The sequence below is a fragment of the Mus caroli genome, chromosome 13 (assembly GCF_900094665.2).
Source record: "Mus caroli chromosome 13, CAROLI_EIJ_v1.1, whole genome shotgun sequence".
Lineage (NCBI taxonomy): Eukaryota > Metazoa > Chordata > Mammalia > Rodentia > Muridae > Mus > Mus caroli.
In genome coordinates, this window is record NC_034582.1 from 92,782,613 (window position 1) to 92,792,464 (window position 9,852).

The 9,852-nt window shown below is 47.0% G+C and overlaps 1 long non-coding RNA gene across 1 annotated transcript; it reads right to left on the reverse strand.

Annotated features, from left to right (window-relative positions):
- Positions 1-424: 424 nt before the first annotated feature.
- On the reverse strand, positions 425-6,569 carry LOC110308663. The gene is made up of 5 exons (XR_002379590.1): positions 6,509-6,569; positions 2,084-2,196; positions 969-1,079; positions 681-827; positions 425-577 (listed from the first exon to the last, which is right to left on the reverse strand). It is a non-coding gene; the product is annotated as an uncharacterized LOC110308663 (long non-coding RNA).
- Between the last annotated feature and the right edge of the window lie 3,283 nt (positions 6,570-9,852).

The window sequence follows — 9,852 nt, forward strand, 5'->3', positions numbered from 1 at the left end:
CTCTCTCCAAAGAGGCCTTCGAGGGTTAGGAGGCAGCGGTTTCATAGGAAACACCTGGGATGCTTCAGACATGGCCACGAGGCTTGACATCAAATTATTGATGGTGGTTGTGAGGGACCAGAGAATGAAGGGGGAGTGGTAGAGACCATTTTCTTGAAGATGTGACCTAAATGCCTCTTTTTCTATCCTGGAGGTCTTGTTCTGGAAGGGATTTAGACTGCCTCTGGTTCTCTTTGTTTAAGTTATGTACCAAAAACCCAAGTGCACACAATATGTGCACATGCTTGCACACACACATATGCATGCACGGATATACTCAAGTGCACATATACTGTCTGCATACATACACACAGATGCCTACATGCACACATATGATTACATGTACATACATTGCACACATGAACACTGTATCTGCTCAACTTTATATACCTGGCAGGGAGGTATCCATGCTTTGGAACCCTAAGGATATTCAGATAGGGCAGCACCTCTGGAGGTCAAGAGTGGAGAAAAGGTGGGGTTTTCTGCCACTGTGGCAAGGGTAGTGAGCCAGCAGGTAGGTTGAGGGAATTCCCTGAGCCTGGGAAGATGGGAGAGAGGCAGATGGGTTGGAGTGTGAGGAAGCCCAGCTGGCAGATCATCTTTTCCCCTCTGAACCACTTCATGCCAGGTTCAACTATTACCATAGAACTTGGAGCTCTCCAGTGCAGACCTCGAAGAAACAGCCTTAGGTCAGGAACAGACATGTACAGCAAATCTCTTCTCGGCACCCTTTGTATCCAAGTGTCAGTAATCACTTTAAAGGGCTGTCTTCATTTGCAGTCCAACTGCTTTTAAGAAGAATTGAAGGCGTGTTGCAGGGTGGACTCCAGAGATAGCATAGAAATCCCAGTCCACACGGCCTAACACTTTGCAAAGCCCGTTCCTCTTCCCAGTGTTGTACCGTGTACCTGTGCCCTGCCTTTCCTAACCTGTTCTCAGCAGCAGGTGCAGACTGACCCAGAGCCTTTGGGTTCTCACAGCTGACGTGTATACTCCCTTTTCACGAACAATCAAAGTTTACTCCTTTGTTGTTTTGAGTCCTGACAATAAAAGAAACCATCTGAGTTGAGAGGTTAAAACACAAAACCAGATGCATGTTAATTTCCAAACAAGTTTTCTGATCTTTATTCCCTTATTCACATGCAACCATGCTCTATGTCGGGAAGCTGAACAGAAATAGGAGGAAATTCTAGCTGCTAGATCACTAGCTCTCAACCTGTGGGTCATGACACGTTGGGGATTGAACAACCCTTTCCCAGGGGTCAAATATCAAATATGCTGCATATTAGATACTTACATTATGATACATAACAGTAGCAAAATATAGTTATGAGCAAATATAGAAATAACTTTATAGTTGGGGGTCAACAGAACATGAGGACCCATGTTAGGAAGATTGAGAGCTAGCCTCTTTCCAGGAGATAATCTTTTGTAAATAAACTTGTAAATGTCACAACATTGTTACCCACTCAACTTAAAATAATTATTTCTACATTTATTCACTGCTGCCTTCTGCCTTTCCATAATAGATTAGAGTTCTATACGTCTCAGTTAAAACTACAGCAAGAATTATATATTTATATATTTCACGCTATTCAATATAAGTGATAATACTTTTAGTTATTGCAAAATTTCCCCCAAGAGTATAACACTCTAGCATTTAAAATTTGTAGAGTCAACCAGTAATGAAATTTGCTTAGCCTGGTTTAATAAAAAAATTCACCCATTTTTTTTGTTTTGTTTTGTTTTTTGTTTCTGATAGCATCTTCCCCCTGCCATCCCACTATCATGAGATGTAGTCAGGGATAAACATGCCTGTGGATGCCACAGACTCCTGGAGTGGACACAGATGTGGATGCGTTTTAATCCATGCTAACTGGTATTAAGGAAAGACAATATGTTCTAAGTGGACATATAGCCAAAGAGCCCAAGGCTGGAGGCTGGAGAGAATCTCCCCCGGAGTGAGAGCTGAAGGAGTGACAGCTAGCTGCAGTGTTGGGGACTGAGCTGGAGTGAGGGACCTTCCTCTCTGTGCAAGTCTAACCTATCTGAGTAGAAGACTGCCTTCTTGTTGCGCTCAGGAGACAAAGTCGGCAGAGATTTCATTCTCGGTGTCATATGGCCGTCCATTTTAGTCCTTATTCACACTGAAATTTCCTTCGAGGGAGAAAAGAAGAGAAGAGAAAGCAGTCAAACTTCGGGAGGAAAGTGAAAACCCTCCCCAGATGAGAAGACAGATGGGACATAGGAGGTGGTAGCTAGAGGGTTGGGAGGGAGATGCCGAAGATAACACCCAGTCTCTGCAACGAGACTGGACTATTTTTACACGTATCATACAGATTGTTCAACTGTGGTCTGGGCTATAAACTCATTCTTCAGTGTGGTGAGGCAATGCATGCTGGGATCCTGAAGAGTCAAACACATCTCCAATCACATGCTAACCAAATGCTGACATGATCAACCTTTACCCATGAATGGACTACACGTGGTGCATACCAGGCTGAGGCCAGGTGCAGGGGCATCTGCAATCAGGGAAGCAGTGACACATTTATTTGAAGACTATAAAGCTGACACTACTTTTCTGAAGTTTTTTTTTTTTTTTTGCTTTTCAGAGAAGATGATATGAACCTTCTGCTCTCTTTGGCAGAACAACTTCTTAAAAAAACAACAACATGATATTCATCCTCTTCTAGAACTCCTGAGGTCAGTACAGTGTAATAAGATAGACCTTAGTGAAATATTGAACTGACTATGGCTTTTAGTGTTAACCTGGACATTGAATAAATGACCAGCAACAGCGCTCTCTCTCTCTCTCTCTCTCTCTCTCTCTCTCTCTCTGTGTGTGTGTGTGTGTGTGTGTGTGTGTGAGTCAGAGACAGAGACAGAGAGACAGAGACAGAGAGAGACAGGGACAGAGATTTATTGTATACATTCATTTATTTTGGAGTTTGGAGGTAGGGTCTTACTCTCTAGCCCAGACCTGCCTCCAGATTCCAATTTGTTCTCCTTCCCCAGCCTCCAGAGCCCAGGATGTAGGATGTAGGTGTGAACTGACATACCTAGCTCAACATAATAATATTAATGTATGCCATAGAAGGCAACTTCTGGCTTTGGAGATTAGACATGAATCTAGGAATTTAGTAGAGAGGGGAGAGAAAAAGAAGGATGGAGGGAGGCAGAGAGGGAAGGAGAGAAGGAGAGGGAGAAAGGGCACAAGACAACACCCCAGTGGACAGCCAGGCTACATTACCCTGAAAAGATAGGGTCTCCAAGGCTTGTAACTGGTGATGGGGACCAGGGAAAAACTGGGAAACGCAGGGCTTGTAAGAGACTGTGTATGCTGCCATGCCTACTGAGCAGTTTGAAATTTCAGCTGGCTCCAACGGTGCCTATTCTCACCGTGGGGATTTCTCCACAGTAGTAAGACCAGGGCTAAACAGACAGGAGCTGAGTGTGAACAGGGCTAAGAGATGGGCTCCCCTGACCTCATTTTGTTCTTTGGAGCAGTAGCTCTGTAAAGCCTGTGGCTGTGAGTCGTTCAGACACAGTAAGGGTGTGGGGGACTCTTTTGGGATTTTCCTTGGAGGAACACTCCCCGCCTATAGCAGAAGTCTGGAGAACTCTCTGTGATTTGGCCGTCCATTTAACACTATCTTCAGAACATAGGTACCAGAATTAACAGTCACAGTGACTTCTTTTGGCAGATGGGAACTCGTTTCACAAGTTCCTGAAGAATGCTGGCTTTTCTTTAGCTGCCAGAAATCCTACAGTGCAGCTTGCGCCCATTTCTAAATATATATTGACTGCATTTGGAGTCTGGGGAATTGGAGTTTCCTTTGGACCGGATGAGGAGAGCTCCCGTTCTTGGTTCAATGAGTGAGGTGAGGGAGACCCAAATAAGGCTTGCCAGAATGAATCTTAGAGAAAGACTCAAGAACCTTTGCTTCAGTCTACCTCTGCCCCCATGCCACCCCAGGAGCTAGAACACAGCCAGTCATTTGCTTTTCTGTTGGTTACAGTATACATATTCATCTTATGTAAATGAGGTAATGAATTTTAAGTCTTCTTCTTTTCTTCTTTATTATGTTATAGCAACGCCCATCTTCACTGGCATCCATGCCGACACTTCCTAAAATCTACGACTGATACAAAGCTGCTGGAAGTTTCTAGAATAAAGGTCTTATAAGAGCTTTATAAAAAGAATACGTGAGCAAGGGGAGGATGTGGGGAAGGTGGCTGATGACCTGACTTCCAGACCAAGAGCACCTGGAACCACAGAACCACAGAGGCCCAGAGCCTCTACGGATGTGCAATTTAAAATGCACCACTCCAATGTCATGCGCCAAAACTTAATCCAAGAAGTCATGAGGGTAGAGTTAATGGCTTTAGAAAAAGACAAGAGGGGGCTGGACTAGAATACTCGGTCAGTCTCACCGTGCCGACAACTGCCAGGATGCTCCCATCTCGGGAGAAGCAGCAGACTTCCTGGTCTGCAGAGCCGGGATCCAAATCTACATTTATCCTGATATGGACAGCTCTGGAGGGTGAGCTGCAGGTAGACCTATTTGGAAGTCAGTGATCATCCAGCCAAAAGGAAACAGAACGGGAGACCCAAGACACAAGTCAGTGCAGTGAAACAAGAATGGGCGTAGACACTCTTAGACGGAGAAGAGGGTGAGACACCTTGTCTTAAAGGATCAAATCCTACTCCCCACCCGTCAAACACCCAAACCAACCAACAGAACCTCAAGACCAGAGTGGGACTCGGTATTGTATGGAACCACGTGAAACAAATGACGAAACAAGCTCCTCTAATTGCTCTTGAAAGTTACCAGAAGTGAGCTGCGTTCTAGAAGGGAGAAGATGCCAGCTGCCTGGCTCAGTTCATGTTATAGAGATGAACACAGAGGAGGTCAAGGTGAGGTCATGTGCCTCACCTCTGTCTCACTGACACACTTGTGGGCCAGTGGGTGTCCACAGCAGGGCTTTCAGGCAGCCACGAAGGGGACACGGTCTTTTCTCCTCCCCTCTACATAGCATACTCATTACCAAAGCCTTTGTGGGAACCTGTTTCTTCTGCCTTCCTTCTCGGGTAGGGAATGTCCTGGCCCTGGGAATTTAGGGAAATCAAAGCAAGGCTTCCTGGCTAGCATGTAAATTCTGGGGCTTTCCTGGGCCTCTAAACCTGTTCCCACTGTATGTCAAATTACAGAGGCCACCAGATAGTCAGCTTGATGAAGGAGAGAGGCAAGTGTGTTCGAGCACAGGCTGGATTCCTGGATGGATTATGCTGACTGGAGAAAGGGAGGCTAATTTAGCACAGCTGCACAAAGAACACTCTTGGCTGTCCTGGCTTTCAGAGTAGGTAAGGGCAGAGGCTAGCTGCCTCTGTCTCCTGAGTATCACACTGGGGTTGGGATGTGGATGAAGCCCTGGTCCAGTGGGAAGAGATAGTGTGAGCTGAATGGAATATGGAGGAGTGACCGGGAGTCTAGAGACCCTTTCTCAGCAAAGGCTAGCCTCCTTTATTCTCTTCAACAAAAAAGGATTGACAAGATTCTGTTCAAAGTCCTTCATCCCTAAGAGCGGCCTGCAGAAGTGGGAGGGGGAAGGGCACAGACGGCACAGACTGTGGTTTAATTGGAAGCCGAGGGAAGAATTCAAGTTTGAATTCAAAATGATAAAATGGCGGAGGAGGAGAAGATGCAGCCTGTCTCTCCTTAAAGAGATCAAGAGATTTTTAGATCTGTCCGCATCAAAGTTTTCCCTCTCTCTAAGGAAAGAAAAATCACTCCGTGTTTAACTCCCAGCCGTTTGTGGTGACCTCTGCACTTCAGTGGCCTCTGTGTAGCTACTGGCTTTCACACTTAAGGTGGAAAAGTTTCCTTCAGTGATCCTGAAAGTACTGCAGGGTCTTACTGATGGACACATGGCAGGAAATCGCAGAGGCCGTGACTGACGGACGGACGGACGGACACGCTTATCCCCTTTCTGCTATTCAGTTCTACCCGCCTCCCTTTTCCTTGCAGAGAGGAAAAAGTTACCTTTTTAGAGCCAAGGTGGTAAATGAACTCAGAATTTGCTTAGACTTGTTGAAAAGGAGCACCGAGGAGATGCTGAGGACCGAGGCAAGGAGGATAATTGGTGGAACTTGGAGCGCATGCGCGTGTTGGAGGGGTAGCGGGCAGAGGACACAGGCTGGTCGAAGGGAAACAGAAATAATGAAATAACTATACATAGTGATAAGGCCTATAAAATAGACCAGGAACAGAGGTGGCGGACATGTGACGTAACAATGTGTCCATCTGGGTAGCTGGGGAGAAAGGAGTTTGCTAAGGCAGAAGTTATGCTAAGAGTAGAGACTCGATTTCAGGCAGAGGGAAAGGGCCCCCCCCCCCCCCGGGACAGACCAGTGACACAGACTGCTAGATCCTGAGAGTGGCTGAGACAGAGGCTGTTTTCTACTCACCAGAGTGCATGGGATTCATCTGTGAAGCTTAGCCGAGCTCTCACCCATTCCCTAAGTTCACATGCCAAGTCTCTTTAAGGCAAGGCCTGACCTTTTGGCACAGGCCCCGGCAGAGGCAGACTTGGTGCATTGTTGGTTGGAGTGGGCAAATAGTAGTCAAAGACACTTACCTGCAAAGTTTGGCACCAAAAAAACCTGACCCCCTTTTGTTGGCATTGTGACTCTCCCATCAACAAGATCAAAGAACGGACGTGGGGAATGATGACGTCATAACCCACCTACTGCAAAAGGGCAAGGAAGGACACGCTCCTCCCTCAGTTTCCAGTTAAAGGCACAGTTTTGTGCCCATATGCCTCTTTTCCTCCTGTGATTTTCCTGAATCCTACCCCAAGACATCCCCCAAGTTGGTTCCCGACTCCACATTAATTGACCATAAACTGTGATAGGCCTGTGCCTCTCGGAAGGGAGGGGGTTTTCACTTCTCAGTGTCTTTATACTTCCAGTTTATATTCCAGATGGCAGTCTGAGGTAAGACCTCTCATGGTTTTCACTCGTGAAGCCATAGGAGCAGCAGCATCGTGTGTCCGTGGTTCCCATGGTTGCCACTGTCTAACCTTACAATTTGGGTGGTCTGTTTATGATGTGTGCATATGTTCAGCTGCTCTTTCCAGTCTTTCCCACTGTTCTATTGCGTTTTATGTATCCCACAGGTGGGGCCTATTGAGGCCCTTCTGCTCCCCCCCCCATAATAACTGATAAGAGATGCATGGAGCCGTGAAAGGAAGATAAACACTTCTGAGCTGTTATCACTTTTACTGCTAAGTTTGTCATCGGATAGTTCACATCACCGAGGGAACCAAACACTTGAAATAGGCAGAATTTAAAAATTGATATTTACTCCATTGTCTCAGAAAGACTGAATAAGCAAACCAGGTGTCACACCCTTCAAGAGGCCCTAATTCCTTCATTCCCACCCCTCTGTGTGTGTGTGAGTGTGTCTGTATGTGTGTGTGTGTGTGTGTGTGTGTGTGTGTGAAAGGGGGATCAAGTCCCTGGAGCCAGAGTCATAGACGGAAGCTACAGGACACGGGAGCTGGGAACATAACTTACCTCTGGAAGAGCAGCATGTACCCGGCCCTCTCCCATTTCTCTTTGAATTCGATCTTAATAGATGACAATGACCTTGTGAGGATTCAAATGACTTTCAAATCTCAAATTCGAAAAGGCTGAAAAGGCTTATTTGCAGCCCCTGTTTGCAAAATTGTCAATTCAGAAGTTAATATTTGTGGACAGTTATGAGAGGTAGGGAATATATTACCCTCTTCCATTCTTGTTTGAGATTACATTTTCAGTTTTTACTCTGTGCTTAACGTTTTTGATGTTGGAGGCAAAACCTTGACGGGATTTCAGGAGACAGTTCCCGCGCGAAGTGAATCGAGGGGCTGTTAAAAATGCTCATCCCCGGACTTGCTCAAGATCAATTTGATCAGTTCTCCCCTTTATTCAAATGTGCAGCCAAGGCTGAGACCACAGGTCTGGACCTCAGACACCGCTGGGAATCTGAGCCAAAACAAGACGCCCAGAGGATGACTCAGCCGGTAACAGGAACTTGACTCACACCAGAAGTGAGAACTCAGCAGGTGGCCCAAAGGTTGCCTATAAGGTCTAGAGCAGAGGGAGGCTGCGGCTTGGGGCTGGAAGGATGGGACAGCAAGCCTACAGGGAAAGCTGAGTACAGGGGTAGCCACACCGGTCTATTTCCAGAACCGAGCGTAAAGGCTGCTTTACCCTAGGGTGGAGAGAGTCCTCAAAGCTGATGCTTCAAGCAGCGTGGAGAAGAAGCGTTCCCAGAGCCAGCGAGGAAGTTGCAGGCATGAGAGAGGGCACCAGTAGGTGTCCCCGTTTGATCTTGGGACCTAAGAAGGATCAGAGCAGCAGCGGGAACCACGGGAACCACGTGGGGTTACCCTGAAGGTCTAGGACAGGCAGGGCAATCTGGCTCCTGCCAGTTTTGGTGGCAGGTGTAGCTTGGGAAGCCCCCATGCTGGATTCCTGAACCTCAGCAGCCCTCCACCAAGTGCTACTGTGGTAGTCCAACACAAATTGTTCACCATTAAAGAATTCTGAAGGACCTTCATTCTCACCCTCCTTCCTTCCTCTCCCCACTCCCCAGCTTTTATTTTTCCTGAGAGATTTTCAAATTACCCAGGCTGGCTTGAAGCTCACTGTGTAGCTGAGCGTGACCTTGAACGTCTGATCCTCTAGTCTTCCCCTCACTGAATGCTGGGATTATAGATACTCACTGCTCTGACCACTTTTATGCTTCACTCACTGGTGATTGAATCCCGGGGCTTCAAGAGAGCTACACAAGTGCTGTTCTAACGGAGCTACATGGGATAAGAGACGCTGTACTTATTTCATGGAAAACGTGGAAAATCAGAAATGTTAAGACCTTCCTAAGGTCAGCCAGACACAAACCAACAGAAATGCAGTCAAGATCTCGCGTGCGTGATTTGGAAGCTGTGCCGTTTCCTGTATGAATCTAACCGTGTATGTTACATAGCAGCCTGTGCTCAGCCCTGCATAGGTCAGCTGTAACAGCAGCCTGTGTTTGGCTCTGCATAGGTCAGCTGAGGGAAATGACCTGGATTCAAGATTGCCTCAAATGTGCTAGCCATTTCCTTCCCCCACCTCAGCCACCATCGGGGTTCCATGTATATGTGAAGAACAAGTGCACATGGGAGTGACTAGGATGGAGGAAATCAGAGATCAAGATCGACTCCTTTTCCTAGTGACACCCCACAGGTTTCACCCTCCAGGGACCCCTGAAACTGCGTGTAGAACCCAACAGGCTGTCCTTAGGTGGCTCTGTACAATACACCAAAGCTAGTTTTCCTTGGGCCATCCTCCAACTTCAAAGCCTTTGAGGACCTTAGAAGTCTCATTTGCCCATAAGAAAACTACCTGGTAAGGATTTTCTTGAGGTTACAGGAGTGGCTGAGCAGGGCTCTGAGTTAAAAATGTTGGAAACTAGAAACTTGCTTTATGACAAGAACCCCCCCCCCAAAAAAAAACCCCAAAACCACGCTTCAGGAGAAATGAGCTCAGGGCTCTTCCTGTGCCTTCTCAGGAGACGTGTTCTGAGAAGGCAGGAAACTGATCTCCTTCGGAAGCTGTGGACTCAGGCTGGGTAACAGAGGCAGAAAGACTCCAGGGGGATGGAGGGTTGGAATGACTCTTGGGGACACTAGATAACCACAGGGAGAGAAGCAGAGAGACCCCTCAGCCCCGGGTTGGCTGGCTGCTGGCCCTGACAAAAATCCCTGTATCCTGCCTTACAAACA